At 34.7% G+C, this 17,565-nt stretch overlaps 1 protein-coding gene across 7 annotated transcripts in view; it reads right to left on the bottom strand.

Moving 5' to 3' along the window:
* Positions 1 to 17,565, bottom strand: part of LOC120770434 — a 295,387-nt gene that overhangs the window by 226,496 nt on the left and 51,326 nt on the right. The gene's annotated exons all lie outside the window — the stretch shown is intronic.

Below are 17,565 nucleotides of genomic sequence, written 5' to 3'. Positions count from 1 at the left end.
TAATAATCATTAAACGGGATGGGCTTCTTTTCAAAAAAATAAAAATAAAAAATTAAGAAGAAAAGAAAGACAGAGTACCCGCTCCCGATTTCTTTTACTCCAAGCAATAAATAAATATATATTCAAAGAGGAATATTGCAGAAGAACATATAATAGATCTACTGAAAGTTAAGTATAGGGCTGGGACTTTCCTGAAACCTGAATGTGACCATCAAAAACGTATTCCTAATAGAATTTTAAAACCAATTTTTTTATTTTTCGGATCATTTTCTGAACAGTAACTACCAAAACATATTTCCAAATGAGGTTTAAGACAGCTTTGTATAATTTTCGAATCATTGTCGGGTTCTTTAAAAAACACCACTAGAGTTACGGGGCATATTACAAAAAATTTTTACGCTCAAATCATATACCGAGGTCAAAGACAGAGTAAAAACCAATTGACTTTTATTACTGTTTATCAGGGAAGATTGAAAGTTCACAGCAGTTGATAAAAAATTCGAGTCAAACAGGGCACCCCACCTTACGCTACTATACCCAACAGCAAACTCGCATGCGAAAAATGCCACAGATATTACTTTAAAGCGGCAACGCTTGTATTTAATTAAAAATCTGTAATTGGCTTAGTGCGGTGGCGAGTGGCTTTGCCGGCGAATGGCAAATGCGGATAAAACAACAGCGGACAGATCGTGGCTATGCGCCAGTTGCGGCCGGCTGTCGAGCACTGCTGACCACAACTCACTCGCCGTACATGAATAACTGCCAGAAAATCTACTATTATACACATGCACATATATATATATATATATACATATATAGTTAAGTGTATTTATGCTTTTTGTATTACAGGAAAGCGTAAGCCCATTTCGCTCACTGCATACTCGTAAGCGAGCCAATAACAATGCACATTTTTAATTAAGTTTCTTGTTCGCAACTGACCTATTAAGCACCGATTGCTGGGTACGCTGCAACGTCCGACTTACATATAGAATCGCATAAGGAGCATAATGCTGGCGCAACAATGCCGTGCAAAATGACAACAATGCAGCTGTGTAGCATGCTTTTAGGCGTTAAGGCAAAGCGAAGTCACAACAGCACAGCAACTCACAGCATAAAAGTGGCCACTTAACAAACGCGATTGCACTTAAACCACAAAATAAGAATGGCAGGCAATGAGCGGTTAAGTGTGAGCAGGTATTACCGTTATGTGTATACATATAAATGAGTAATTATAAGGATCTCCCGGTAGGAAAAGTGTTGTAAAGAAATTTCTTAAGCGACTTGTCAAAGCAAAGGTACTTTCAGTTAGCTTTTTGAAACTGCGAATCCTCTTTGTATGGCTTGAAGTACCTCAATGCCTTATAGTGCATGCATATAATTGGTAACCTATGGACCAGTTACTTCACAAATCCGGACTGAACCTCTGAATATTCCATCTGAATATTTGTTATGATTTCTGTGTTGATCAGCATTTTGCCACAATACCTTATAGTACATGCATATAATTGGTAACGTATGGACCAGTTACTTCACAAATTCAGACTGAACCTCAGTTAAAGTGTGAAATACTAGTTAGATCTGCCGGTAATGAAAATTATAACACATTTGGCTACCAACATAGACACGCATACAAGTATTTTGCTCTGACTACCTTATATTAATTTTGAGGCCGCTTTTAAGCGCTCCGAGTACCAATTCTGATGTTGAGGTATTTGTGTGTTCTCAGTTACTATGATTTATCAAGTGAATTGAAACTTTTTCCTAATCTCATCAAGTTCGTGAAGTTTATTGAACAAGAGCTCTAGTAAGTTACGAGCATAGAAGAACCTCAATCTTTTTTTGAACAATTTCTCTAACCTAAAAAAATGTTGGCTAATCAGTAGTGCCTATATTTAGTCAAACTATCGAACTTGCATTCTAAGCAGGTTTTCTCATATGAGAAAAGGCATGAGCGTGGACCATTAATACTGTCAAACACATCAATATTACCAACTTCGCTAAGGCAAAGCAAATTTTCTCACAAGGAACGCAGCGTAATTACCTAGCAAGCACGCAATAAAGATTTATGAAGTGTGAGCGCTGGCAATGCGAGCAAGCATAAGCAGTTCAAGGGGCCGAAAAGACTGTTACCATAGCTCCAAAGATGCCGTGCACTGAGAAGACGCATTAAGCTGCGCTAAAGTCTTCCAGCAGTCAACGAACTCATAATTTTACACACGCCACACTCACTTTCCATTGTTTGTGTGCTACGCCACTTTCACGTAGACACGAGTTTTTGTGGCACTCGCAGTTTTTTCTTCGTATTCAAATTTTTTTTTTTTGTATTCAAATTCACTTTTTCCATGCAATCTTTTCTGCTTGATAAACCCATTTTTATTTGCTTTATTATACATTCATTTTTGTTTTCATACGAAGCCATCTGCGCTTTAGCTACGCCATTTCTCTACTTCCTCCTTTGAAGCGAGCGCCACAGTTGAGTACGCCAAAAGTTCAAAAGTTCAAAACTCCAACTACCGCATACACGCACACGCGGTGTCGTGTCGTCGTGCAGTCGACAGCGCTGGCCTCTGCACAGCAGTTGTTGCCGTTGGTCGCTTCCACTGTCCGCGCTCATTTCCTGTGCGCTCTTCATAAACGCCTAGCAGCCGAGTGCTGGCTGCTGTCCCGCTCGCCTTTGCTGCTGTGCTGCGTTTTTTTTTATTTGTTTTGACGACTGGCTTTATCCTTTCCGCCCTACTAACTCCAACATGCTGCTCAACATGAGTTGACAAAAATTGCATTTATTCAGCAAGGCGCATGGTAAATGCACCCAAAAAAATGCATAACAACAACAAAAACTTCACAAATATGCATTGCCCAAAATTAGTCGGAGAAATCGCATTAAAAAGTGTGGCAGCAGCCTCAACTCCCAGTTTGATGCCGCAACCGCCCGGCAATTTTCACTACTCATTTGTCACTGCAGCGGCGACATTTTCCATTTTTTATGCGTTTTTTATTATAAATAATTTTTCTTGCTCGCTTGTAACCACCACTCTCCGAAGCGCACATACTTTGAGTGCGCTTGAAGTGGTGTAGAGTTGCAAACGAAGCGGTTGAGTATTTGTAATCCCCTGGTGTTGTGCAAATAGGTTTGACAAATATACGAACATTTTTTGATTCTCCGTTTGCTTTAGCAGCCGTTTGGATTTAGATGAGAAAGAAGGCTACGGAAGATCTTTTCTCCGGCTTTCGCTTCTCAATATGCTGAAAGAGCGGATTTATGGAGTCATTCTTACTTTAACATGAGCATACAATTAGGCTAGGAAGATAAAGGGCCATATAATCATATTAAAAGTTATTTTAGTAATCTTCTTAGTGGCCGGTACTCGAAAGTGTGTATACAAAGCTATAAGCTCCACCAAAAATACCTCTAGAAGAATCTCATATATGTATATTCCACTAATTTAAAAAATTTCTAGTAAATACAAAACTACTCAGAAAATGGAATTTTTTATCTGACCCATTCCTTACTAAAGCTTTGTACACTTCCGCTAAGTTTAACAAAAAATCCGTATTCTAAAAACAGAAAGGTTAATCGACACCACCAAAAATATTGGGAACATCTTTTTCAAATTATATCTCGATAGAATATTCTCAAACTCTATGAAACTCGAAAGCTGCTTTAGAGCTGCATTGGTTCCAAGTCCAATTTTCGATAAAATATCATATTCGAAAACCTTTCTGTAAGAGAAGCTGAAAAATCATTTGAAAACTTTCGTATGTACATAGACTCGAGTTTTCATAAAGTATTAGTATAGAAATTTCTGTGAGAACAGCTTTATTTTTTAAGTTTGCTATGAGGTCGAGACACAAGAAAATTCATAAAAATCTAACATGCTATTGAAGTCTATACACATTGTGACAAAAAAGCACCCGAAAATTGTAATTAAATTCCCCGCGTAAATTATATTTCAAAAAAATGTATTTTGCTAAATTGGTAGGACTGCTCAAGAAAGCTCCACACCCTCGCGAGTCGGTTCGAATGATTTTGGTTGATATTTTGGGTTCTTTTTCTTTCTTTCTCGACTCATCACGATAAAACTTAAAAAAAAAAGAACAGATCTCTTTATATATGTTAAATAGTGCGAATTCCGATCCCACATTCAAAGATAGCATTATAACTACCGATGAAACATGGGTTTATGAGTTTACATGCCAACAAGTCCACAATCGTCGAAATGCAAAGGAAAACATGAGACGAAATCAAAAAAACTACAAAAATCAAAGTAATTCTCATTGTTTTTGTCGATATTCATGGTTTGGTTCATCGTGAATTTGTTCCGCAGAAACAGACGGTCAATAAGCAGTTCTACTTGGCTGTTTTGAAGCGTTTTCGTGAGAACATCCTTCGAAAACAGCCGGAATTGTGGAAGAACAAATCATGGATTTTACACGCTGATAATGTACTATCGCTTCGAGCCACGTTTGTGACCGAATTTAAAGCCAAAAACGCCATGAATACCATCGATCAACCACCGTATTCACCTGATTTGGCTCCGTGTGATTGTTTCTTGTTCCACAAACTAAAATTGCCGCTTGGTGGATTCCGTTTTCTGTCGAACGGAGAGATAAAACAAAATTCGTTGTATGAGCTGAAGGTTAAGGCAAAAGTGCTTATCAAAAGTGTTTCGACGACTGCAAAAATCGTTGGCTTAAGAATAATACATCTTGTGGGGATTACTTTGAAGGCGACAAAATAAATATTGATGAACAATTAAGTATTCTTAATGTTATTTCAAATTTCCGTGTACTTTTTCTATAATGTAAGTCCAAACTAGCCACTTTATGTCTTATCGACCTACTGTTGTCTTTTGGCCACAATAGTTCACCTCGGAACAATGGAACAATAGAAAGAAGTTTCTGATAAATTGGTTATACTATACACCACGATCTTTAGAACGAGACAGCTTTTGGAGTTGACTTAAATGATATTCAGTTATATTTGGCGCTTGTAGAATGTACTTTTTGTTTACCGATAGATGGCACTGTGTGAATAATTATATAACCAGAATCCCCATTATGACCTACAATTGGAATGGAAAGTTCTTTGCGCTCAGTAACGTTAGCCTTAACCTAGTTGTAAGCGTTCGAATTGGTGCTATCGTTGTACACGAGATAATGCTGGGAATGATATTACTATCTGTTTGGAAGAAAACAAGTTAAGAGCATCTCAACACTGAGAACTTAGGCTTGAGTGCTCACACTTTCCGTTAACTCGCTGACCTCAGTTCAGTGAGCTGGCGTAAATAGAAACAAAATACTTAAGCAGAATTGCTTTTCCTCAAAGTGCTTTGTCTACTTATAAGCTCTGATTATATATTCTGACTTCACAAAGTGGTGTAAATAGTGGTCCAAGTGCGATGCTTATTTTGATTAGAGGCCATTGAACATAATCTAACCCAACTTAGTTCACGTTTGGATCGCTCAATGCCGACTCTATTTGCTTTGAGGTTTGAGATATGAAAGCATAATTATTTGCGCTCGGCAGTAGAGAGTCGATTAAGCTTTTTTTTCATTTAGGAAGGGATATATAGTTATCTCAACCTGCCCTAAAGCTTAAATTGAAACGAATCGCTAGGTTCCCCAAGGTGATGTCTATTAATTATTTTAACCTCAATCTGGCAAAAGCCGGGCAGTAAAGTGACAAGGTGATTTGTTTGCATCCATACAGCTTTCATAAGCAGCATCCGACAGCATTTTTAGCCGCTGCGAGTGTGAACCTATTGAGCAGTGTCCAGTCAGAACACTTGCAATTGCGGTGAGATTGATTTTGCTAAAGGCCAGTAGTTCGGAAAACATCTTACGGCGCTCTATGGGCAGGAAGGATCTTACAGTCACACAAGAACAGATTGTTGACCAGCGCTTGCTTATGAGTATCCAGACAAAACACTTACAATTGCCTTTGCAAGGAGTCAGTAGTTCAGAATTCGTCTGGGCTGGAAGAGTCGCATTTTGGTTCTTGGCCAGCGTTTGCTGAGCTCACTGAAATTCCAACGCTAGAACACAAGAAGACATCGGAAAACCGACTCGTTTACACACACTCCCTAGCAAGCCCTTGGTTTGCAGCTTCCGGCCATTTCGCTGTGATCGCACACCCATACAAGTCTATGATGGAAGTAGAATTAAGTTAAGACCCTATCTCTTTCAAAATTTCTTAGGAGGCTACAGATCTTCGTTTTTGGTAACTCAATATCGGCTACTTTTTGTAGTCATATAGTTTTTGGTAGTCGAATAGGTGAATATGGGGTGATTGTACTTAATGAGCGCAATATATAAAGAACGATGGCTCTTATGGTACAGAATAACATTCTTATCAGTGTGACATATTTCCAAAGTCTCATGGTTTGCCAACAAAAGCAGCACAGAGTTGCATTTGCGCTTTGGCTAGTAAAAAGATAACCGAAAATATAGCCAAAAAGCTATAAGAAAATGTTCAAAAGTTTTTCTTTTAATTTGTTACAAAAAAAAAATAATAAAAATTTTAAAAGCTTTTGTTGGGAAAATTTATTTTGGATAATATTTGTGGCACCTTCTATTAACATATTACGGTTATTTTGTGTTATAAACTGCCAAATTTCTACTTGCCGCACACAAATGCTTAATCTTATTGCCGCCAACAGCTAAAAGCCAATTTTTATTTATTTCTACTTGCCGCACACAAATGCTTAATCTTATTGCCGCCAACAGCTAAAAGCCAATTTTTATTTATTTAACTCGCTGGCATTAATTCCTGTTTTCTTGTTTTTCTTTTTGTGTTGTTGTTGCGCGCCTTTTGCCTGCAGTAAGACACGCTTAACTAACATTCAGCAACAAAAATAATTCCTCTTCGCCTTTGTTACATAAATATAACTACAAATTTTAATATTATTTACTATGCAAACTGCACACATTTTAGCGCGCAAATGTCTCTAAGTGTATGTGTGTGTGTGTGTCTGTGTAGAACTGGTGTTTAATTTTAAATAACTTAAGCCACTTGCAAAAACTCATTTCCCACTGCTGCCAATTGCAATGCGCGCTTTCCGTTTTCGGCGACTGGGGCGCTGGGCGCACCACCAACGAGCTAGCGTTGTGCTCTTCTGCGTTTGTTGTTGTTGATTTTTGGTAACGACATATTTATGTACATATATATTTATATATATTAAATATTTCGCAACGAGTATTCCCAAAGCGAAATCGGGCAGCAGCTGGTTGTTAGTTTTGAACCACTTTGCCTCGTGACATCAGCCCTTGGCGGCCGCGCGCCTGCGAATGTTTCTGTGTGTATGCACCCCTCTTTGCAGCTATCCTCAGCGCTATACTACGCGAAACACAGATTTCATGCTGGCGCTTGCCTTTTCTTTTTGTTGCTGTTGATTTTATTGCATGTACAAGTATATAATATATATATAGCGCTGGCTTCTGCTTTTCTGGCCGCGCGCTTGACAATTTCGCTTATTATTTTCGTTTTTGCGCACTGCATTGCTGCTTGTTGTCACGCCATTGTAAAGCTGGTTTATGGTGTATTCTCTTTTATGTTTATTAATTCAAATTTTTGCCGTTGTTGTTGTTACATATTTTCGTCATCAACGTTTGCGTGCCTTCAACGTACACTGGCGCTACAGTGGCTCTGTAACTGCAGCAAGTATAGCGTATTAGGCGCTGACTTTGTTGTCAGCGGCGAGAGGAAACGGCAGCAGTGCACATTGGGTATTCGTTACAAGCAAGTGCGGCAAGGCGCTAACAGGAGCAATGGCCGCCACCAACTGCGCTTGCCGCAAAGCAATTTAGTAGCTGATGCGTTGCTTCCCGCTAAGTTGCAGTGTTTTTGCGCAATGTTTGTGGCACAATGCGAGCAGCCATCAATTCGAGAAGATCTCAAGATGATTGCATTTTCGAATTTTTCGAAGCTGCCAATATTTGGGAGGAATTGATGAGGTCTACATTAGGTGACAAGCAATTCAAAGTGAAAATAGTGAGAATGGGAAGAAGATGCAGCTTGGGAAGTCTAAAAATTAAGTTTCTAAATTCATGAAAATCATTAGAAAATAGTCAAAATCTAGACTAAGGCAAAGTCTAAGAAAAGTTAAGTTTGGTTAAGTTAAGAAAGTTCAAAATTGGAGTTTTTTAGATAATGGAAACCATTCGAGAAAATTTCAAAATAAGTATAAGATGGAGTTTAAAAAGAAGACTTAAGTCTAAGTCTAAGTTAAGAACATGTTAATTCTAAGTCTAACATTTTTCTATGAAAGCCTCTAACTGAAGCTCATGAAAATCATTAGAGTGTATTTAAAATTAAATGTAAAAAAAGGTCAAAGAAGAAGTCTTAAATCTAACTTTAAGATCCTTCTATGAAGAAGCTATACTGAAGCTTCAAACAACATAAAATTCATTATAAATTAGACAAAGTCCAGACCAATGCAAAGCTTAAGTCCAAAGTTAAGCTAAATTTAAGTCTAAGGTACCATTGAAGTTTGAAATTGAAGTTTTTGTTCATGAAAATTAATTTTTTCGACAAAGTCTATGGCAAAGTTTTATGTCTAAGTTAAGTCTAAACTTATGATCCCCTTTTGATGAAAATCCTTCGAGAGTAGTGGAAATTTCGTCTCTTAGGAATCTTAAGTTCAAAGTTAAGTTAAGTCTAAATATAAGTTACTACTGCGGAGGCTTTAAGTTGAGGTTTCAGAGCTAATTAAGATCATTAGAAATTATAAAGATTAAGAAGAAGCCTTAAGTCTAAGGCATAGTCTTAAATCTAAGGCTAAATTAAGTCTAAGTCCTTTGAAAGTACTTAATGGAAGTTTCTCAGTTCATCAAAATCTTTAGAATGTTTTACAAATTATGTGTTGTAAGTCTAAGTAAAATCTTAAGTCTAAGTCAAAGTTTTAAGTCTGAGACAAAGTTCTACGTCTTAGGCTAAGTTAAGTCAAATGATTAAACTTGTGTCTAGGTTAAAGTTTATATCACCGTCCATGTTAAATCGTAGACTTGAGCTTATCTTTCAAAGAAAAGTATTGTTTTTTTTTGCTCAAAACTTTTGTCGAAGCCTGAGCCTAAGTTAAAATTAGGTCTTAAGTTAACATAGGACTGAAAAACTGAAAATCTTTTTTCTGTTCCTAAATCTAAGTTTTGGTTTAAGTTAACTCTAAATTTAATTGTAAGTTAAGTATAATTTTAGGTTAAAGTTAAATTTTAAGTTACGCCTAAGTGAACTTTAAGAAAAAAGTCGGTTTCAACTAAATACATATCTTTTTCCTGTTTCCAAGTCGAAAACTAAATACAACTGTAGTTTCAGTTAAAGCTAAGTTTTAAATTATGTTTGAGATTAAGTCTAAGTTTACCTTTAAGGCCAAAAATCAGTTTTAACTAAAAATCTGTTTTTAGTTTCTTAGTCTAAAATTAAGTTAATGTTAAGTCTAAGTTTAATTCAAAAAAGGGTTTTAGGTTAAGTTTAAGTACAAAAATCTGTGTTAACTAAATACCTGATTTCTGTTTCGAAGTCTAAATTAAGTTTAAGTAAAGTCGAAGTTAAAATAAAATTTTATATTAGGACTTAAGTTAAGTCTAAGTTCACCATAAAGTAAAAAAAAACCGTTTTAACCAAAAATCTATTTTTTTGTTTTAAGGTGTAAGATAAATTTAAGTGATGCCTAAATTAATTTCTGACTTAAGGTTACGTTTTAAGTTAAGTGGAAGTTTACCTTTAAGTAAGAAAAAATCTGTGTTAACTAAAAATCTGCTTTCTGTTCTTCAGTTTAAATTATGTTTAAGTTAAGTCTAAGTTAAGTTAAAGTTAAGTATAAGTAATGTCGAAGTTTAATTCTAAGTTCTCCTTGAAGTAACAAAGTCAGTATCAACTAAAAAAATGTTTTGTGATATTAAGCGTAAAACTAAGTTTGAGTTAAGTCTAAGTTTAATTCTTAGTTTAAATTAAGTTCAGTTCTAAATATATGTTTAAGTAAAATTCCGATTTAAATCCTTATTTCTACGTTCTTATTGTTGATTTCTTGTTTTTAATTCAATAGAATTTTTTTCAGTTTATTTATCTGTTCCATGTAGCTTTGATCACTTTCTACATGCTATCTAGTTATTCACTACATATTATATATTTTAGCATATCCACATAAACATACATATGTAGGTTTGCATCACGAGTAAGGAATTCTTGTTATGAAAAAATTGTATGAATATTACAGTTAACCACCAAAACTTGTTCAAAAATTCATAAGAAATATTTTCAATAAATTTTAGACCAATTTTCTTCACTTGGCTACTGAAGAAAACCACGTTCTGAAAATCGTAAGCAAACGTTTGCTTATTAAGAATAGTTATAGCTGGAATAAAATGTGTATATTTTCAACTAAATATCAAATAGTTTTCATATTTTTAATTATAACACCGCAAATTGTTCAAAAATTTTGTAATTTCGTAAGCCAAATATTTGCTAGCAACAACAGCCGCAACATAAGTTGCTGCAAACATTCCAAATATTTGCATTAGTACGAAACAAGCACACACATGTATATATATAAATACATTTATATACATATATATTTTTATGTGTGTATGTGACCATTAGTATGTATGTATGTGTGCAGGTTGCCACAGCAGATATTCGGCATAGATGGTCAACTGGATATTGTGGACTTGGAGAGCTGCAAATCTGCATTTGCCACGCATTCGTATGTATGTATATGTATGTGTGTGTGTGTTTGTTTAAACCAACAACAGCTGCGCTCTCATGCATTTTAATATATTTCATTTGAGTTTATATTAAAAGAAAACACACAAACGCACCGAATCTTGCCTGAGTCTTCGGTAAACATAGCAAATTGCATATGAGTGGTTAATATGGGTGTGTGTGTGCATGTGTGAGTCTGCTTTTAAAATTTTTGGCAATTTTGCGATAAATTGAAACCTTAAAATTGTCCACATTCCATGTGCCACACGCTGTTGAGCTGCCGTTGTGAAGATTACCTAAGAAAATTCCATAACCACAGATTTATACTAATTTAGTGTTTTTGTTGTTGGGGGTGCTTTTGCGGATGTTGTTGTTGTGGTGTTTGTAGTTGCTGTTGTCTTTGTAGTTGTTGTAAAATTTGTTGGTGTAGTTCTTGCAAATTGTATTAGTGTGGTTGTTGTAAATTTTATTGTTGCTTTTGTTGTTCTTGTAGGTGCTGTTGCAATCGTGGTTATTGTAAATTTTGCTAGTGAAGTTGTTGTAAACTTTATTGTTATTGCAAACTTTGTTGGTGTAGTTGTGTTTAATAGTATTGTTGTTGTCAATATTTTTGTTGTTGTCAATGTTATTGTTGTTCTCAATGTTATAGTTGTTGTAAATGTTATTGTTGTTATAAATGTTACCGTTGTTGTAAATGTTATTGTTGCTGTAAATGTTACTGTTGTTGTAAATGTTTTTGTTATTGTAAATGTTATTGTTGTTGTTGTTGTCATAGTTATTGTTCTTCGTGTTGTCATCGCAGCTCCTTCACTGCCATGTCATAGTTGGCGTCTTCATCAACGCCATTTGAGAAACTAATTGCTGGAATTACACTAACACGCACGCATACACCCAACAACACATACATGTACACCAACTAACACACAGTGGCTTCAAAAAGTGAAAGCCAAATTCATTACATTCATTAACATTCTCCGCTCAAGTGCTGTAAATAACACTCTCGTGTAATGTTGCCGAGGAATTCACAGAGTGGTGCTTAATTTATGGAGGATCGGGGTTGTTTTTGAAATAAATATTATTTAGCAGATACATTTTTAAATACAAAATTTGTAAAAAATATTCTCTCAGTATATATTTTTTATATAACAACCATTGAATAATATTCTCAAATACATTTTATATTTTTTCCCTATGAAATATTTTTTCACAAACTACAATGGGCAAATAATAGTAAGAATTTCTAATTTCAATTTCACTTGAAAACTCATTCGTCGAAATATTTTTTTTCTAGATTGCTTTGACTGTCAGTGACATTTGTGACAAATGTCACATAAGACTAATCATTAGAGTTTATTATACGCTTGCCTTTCTGAAGTACATAAAGTGCATTCGGCAATTTTAAAGATGAGTGAAATTATTCAACAAAGAAGTTCCTTAAATTTTGTGTGCGGAATCTGAATTTTTCAGAATGTTGGAAAAGACCTTCGATAATGATGGTTGGTCGTGAACAAGTGTTTTTGATTAGTACAAATTTTTCAAAGAGGGTCGAGAACTCGTTGACGATGAACCACGTCCAGGACGGACTACATAACTTGGTGAACAGCACGTCAATAAACCAAATGAATTGGTACTTGAGAATCAACGATTAAGAGTCAGAGATCTTACCGACATCGTTGAAATATCAGAAGGATCAGTAAAAAGCATTTTTGAAGATTGGGCCTAAAACAAGTGAAACATACGATTGGTTTCAAAATCACTCAATTTTTTGAAAAACAACGTCGGGTTAACGTGTATGAAACAATGCTTTCAGACAACCAAGATGTCATAAAATGGATTATTACTGGCGATGAGTCTTGAATCTATGCTTACGATCCGGAAACAGACGATCATATCGTGGCAAAGGTGAGTCGAAATCAGAAAAATCTCATCAAGGCAGGTCAAAAATTATAGTTATGTCGACAGTTTTCTTCAATTATCGAAATGTGGTGCACTCCGAATACCCTCCTATCGGCCAAACTGTCAACAAAGAATACTATTTGAGTGTTGTGCGTCGCTTGCGAGAAGATTTTCCTAAAAAGAGGTCGGATTTATGGACCGATAACTCTGGGTTTTTGCACAACGATAATGCACCATCGCATACTGCATTGACTCTTCGTGTTTTCTCAAAACATTTGGCTATTTTGTTTATCTATTTTTTTAAAGTTAAACTTTTCCTGTTATTCTATTAGCATACACAACACTGTAAAGGGCCTATGGTTTTAAACATATACATGGAGTTACGTGGCTTTGCCAAAGGCTGACGACAGTAAAGCGCGTATGCATTTGATATATAGCAAAACGGAAACGGATGCGCTAACTGGCATGCCAAACCAACAAACCGAAAAACGGAAGTCGACCGAGAAACTTAATAAACTCAAAATGAAAAGCAACAACACCAAGAGATATACTATATTCTTTATTAATAACATGTGGATATGATGGACACATGCATATACAAATACAAATACATATAAGGAACATAAAACCTATACAAACATTAAAAACAAAATTTAAGAAGAAATCACTTCATGCAAAGAATTATGAAAAAAAAATGTTTTTTTTTTTTAATAAAGTTGTTGTTTTTAGGTCCAAGTAAGCGTAGCTTTTAATGCTAATTCAGTACCCCTCCTTGGTTAAACAAATTAGCCTCAAGGATTATGTAAATATTTTGTACAGAACCAAATTAATAGTGTTCTCTCTATAAAAACTCTCTTCGGATACTCTTCTGTTCGAATTGAACAGTTGGAACTGCGGTGAAGCTGTGCTCTTTGAAAGACACTTCTTATTTGTCTACCCTGTATCTGAAGATCAAATGCTTTTTCTGTAAAACTACACTCTCAAGTCTTCAACTCAGCCTCTTTTTCTCTAAGTATAGGAATAAGGCCGAAGATAGAACCTTTCTTTCGAAAACTGCTAACGCCGGCTCATCAAATGTTGTTATTAACCATGCCCGTGTACCATATAGCAGGACGGGGATGATAAGAGACTTGTAGTATTCGGTTTTTGTTCATCGAGAGAGGATTTTACTTCTCAATTGCATACTCAGTCCGAAGTAGCCCCTGTTGGCAAAAGTTATTCTGCGTTGAATTTCGATGGATTTCGAACCGAGAGTATGATTCTTCGGGCATCAGTGTTTTGTTAGTATAAGTGGATAGATTATGGATGATTCTTCAAAAAAAGTTTGGCTAGATTTAGTTATATGAAGTTAATTTCGATGCGCTTTAGGATAGGTTAAATTGTGCAAAGAGGTTAGCTTAGTTCAGGCTTGGTTCGATTGGGTAACTTGGCTTAAATTGAGTTAGATTAATGTACTTTAGGTTATTTTCGTTAAGTTAATTTAAGTGGCCTTGCGTTATTACAAGTTAGGTTAAGGGAATTGAGTTTGCCATATAATAAGTTAGTTTTAGGGGAATTGCGTAAGTAAGCTTGTGTCGAATTGGCTTCCGTTAAGTTGAGTTTTATTCGGTTATATAGGTTAGGTTATATTTATGTCGTTTAGATTAGCATAAGTTAGATAACATTTAGTTAAATTGAGGTACGTTATGTTGTATTTAAGTTAAGTTAAGTTAAATTAAGTTACGTTAAGTAAAGTTAAGTCAACTTAAGTTACGTTAAGTTAAGTTAATTTAAGTTAAATTATGTTAAGTTAAGTTAAGTTAAGTGTAAAGTTACGTTAAGTTAAGTTAAGTGTTAAGTTAGGTTAAATTACGTTAAGTTAAGTTAAATTAAGCGACGTTAAGTTAAGTTAAGTTAACTTAAGTTTCGTTAGGTTAAGTTAAATTAAGCGACGTTAAGTTAAGTTAAGTTAACTTAAGTTTCGTTAGGTTAAGTTAAGTTAAGCTAAGTTAAGTTAAGCTAACTTAAGTTACGTTAAGTTAAGTTAAGTCAATTAATGTTATGTCAGAAAATCTTTGTCTGAAAATCACTTCTATCAAAATATGCAAATCCTAACATGCTAATGAAAAAAGCCAATTACCTGTTTACGAGAGTTGACCACTCACTAATTGGCAGAATTTTGTCACATATGGTTCATGAAAGGCCACTAGTTCTTTATGTATAGGTAAATAACAATACATCATATAACGGTAAAAACGTGCAGTAGAAAATGGGTCGTGTGGTGCTATGAGTCCCTGAACAATTTAAATTCTTATGATAGTGATTGTGAGAAGTCTGCTGACCATTTTGACAGGTCGAAATATGCGCACATTTATTTAATATAATAAATCTGTGTACATATTATATATACATAAGTACATATGTATGTATATATGATAAAACAAGCATGCGTAAATCAGAGGACCCATGTGTGGTTGCGTTTAGCAAATATAATTTCTCTAATTTCAGAAGCAGGTCAGAGGAATGTCATAATTAACTCACTGCGGTCTTAAAATGCATAATTATGTATATGCGTGACACATGGATAAAACTAAAAATTTTTAACTGAATATGTGTTGGTAAAAGCAGTTTATGTATGTACTTGTATATATATGTGTGTATGTGTTTGTGTGTATACTCATTTACAGCTGTGCGGAAGTGTCGGAAAATATTTAGCAACTCAGAAAGCCAAAGCAATTGCCAACAAAGCGTACATACAACAACAATAACAGCAAAAATAACGGCAGCAACACAAACTAAAACATCACCACATCAGCATCTGCGGCAACATCAGCCCTAACATCAACAAAAACAAGCAGCGAGGCACTAAACCGGAGTAATGAAAAGTAAGCAACCTCAAAACTAAACGCACACACACACACAAACTCAACTCACACAAGCCAACACATGCACACTAAAGTTCAGTGCAAAAGTTTTATGCGCTGTTGCACTGATGTTTGCTGCAAATTGCAACTTTTCGTAATATTTTTCTCTATGCAACGCACAAAGTCACACATACATACAAAATATGTGTGTAGGTATATGTATATCTGTGCGTGTGTTTACTTGTAAGCATTATTAGAGAACTTGTTTACCCCCACTTGAAGCTGTAAATACCATAGATGAAAAAAAACCATATTGCATGGCAGGACATTGCAACAAATGCTAGTTGCAAGTAAGTAAGTTGCAACTAAAAGTAGTACATCAACTCTAATGACTGGCCATTGACTTTGACGGTGTTTGCGGTGCATGACAGCAATGCGAGCGGAATAAATGCGGAGTTGAGCTAAGCCAAACTATATATGTATGTACAGACATACATATATATATACTTACCTAACTGTGCATTCATACATACGCCTAAGTACACCTGAGTTTCGAGCAATTTGAAAAGCAGTGTAAAATTTTAACCTTTGCAACGGCAAACGAGTGCATGAATGGGGTAATTACGTCAAGTGGATGATAAGGTGAGCGTGCGCCTAGAAAAAGTAGATGCTTAAAGCAAATATAAGCGTTGATGGTGAAATGTAAAAGTTTATTTTCCGCTTACTTTTCTTTGATAGCGGAATGGTCATGAATGTTGAATGAGTGCTGAAGACGCAAAAGTCATTAAAATCGTCGATAAAAGTGATGCACTGTGGCTGTGTGCGTATGTTGATTAGCACGCTCAACAATAAAAATGCTACAAACTGAATTTTTTCAGCAGCTTGTGGTTCTATAGCATTACAAAAACAAGATGAAACATTAACTACGGAAGCGCCGAAGCTAAAATAACATTATCTTAAAGCATAAGAGAGAAAAAAATTTTAATATTGATTTGATCGATCAGTTTGTATGATAACCGAAGTGATATGCTCGACCAATAAAAATTTCTTTGCCTACTTTTCCGCGCTACGAAAAATATTCCAAATTGTACAAATCAGCTATGTACATAGATAAACACATAACAATTAAATTGAAATTGTATAAAAATATTTGCAAAACTAAGCATAACCTCTTTTACTAAAATAGTTGCCTATTTTCCAGCGCAATGAAAAATAACTAAAGTTTTGCAAATCATATATATTTAAACAATTTTTAATAATTGAAAGGAAAAATTATTTAGAAATGCTTGTGAGCCTAAAACACAACCCCACATATAAAATTGGTTGCATACTTTTGAGCGCCACGAAAATTTGATTAAGTTTCTACATAATAAACTATGTCGAATACTATTTCTCGAAATATTGTAATTTTGGAAACAATCATATGATTTTAAAAATAGTTGCATACTTTTCGGCGATACACAAAATAAACTAAATTGTATAAATCAGCAATATAGATTAACAAATTTTAACAATTATGTTAAAATCATTTAAAAATATCTGCGAATCGATGGCTAACCTCATTTATTAAAACAGTTGCCTACTTTTCAGCGCCATGAAAATTAAATAAAGTAATATAAATCGTCTATGTAAATAAACAAACTTTGAATTGAGGTTAAATTGTCTAAAAATGTCTGTAAACCATAAACTTGTTCACAAATATAAAAATAGTTGCCTACTTTTCAGCGCCACGAAAACTTTATTCACTTGCTATATAATATATACATATATACATATATATAAATTAATTCAAATACTGTTTTTCGGAATGGTATAATTTTGGAAAATTCGTTGCCTACATTTCCGCGCTATGAAAAATATTCCGAATAGTATAAATCTGCTATATGGATAAACAAATTTTAGCCAAAATTTTATTAATTAGTTAAATTAAGTAAATCTATATACTTATTTTAATAATTGAAGTAAAATTTTAAAAAAATGCCATGAAACCAAAACCATAACCTCACATATAAAATGAGTTGCCTACTTTTGGGCGCCGTCAAAATTTTCGAAAGTTGTAGATAACTGTATATGAACAAATATTAATAATTATAGTGAAATCATTTACAAATGCCTGCAAATAAAATCAGA

Source organism: Bactrocera tryoni, chromosome 3 (assembly GCF_016617805.1).
Source record: "Bactrocera tryoni isolate S06 chromosome 3, CSIRO_BtryS06_freeze2, whole genome shotgun sequence".
In the NCBI taxonomy this organism is placed as follows: domain Eukaryota; kingdom Metazoa; phylum Arthropoda; class Insecta; order Diptera; family Tephritidae; genus Bactrocera; species Bactrocera tryoni.
Note: the sequence above shows the minus strand (reverse complement) of the source record. Positions and strands in the feature narration are given on the sequence as shown.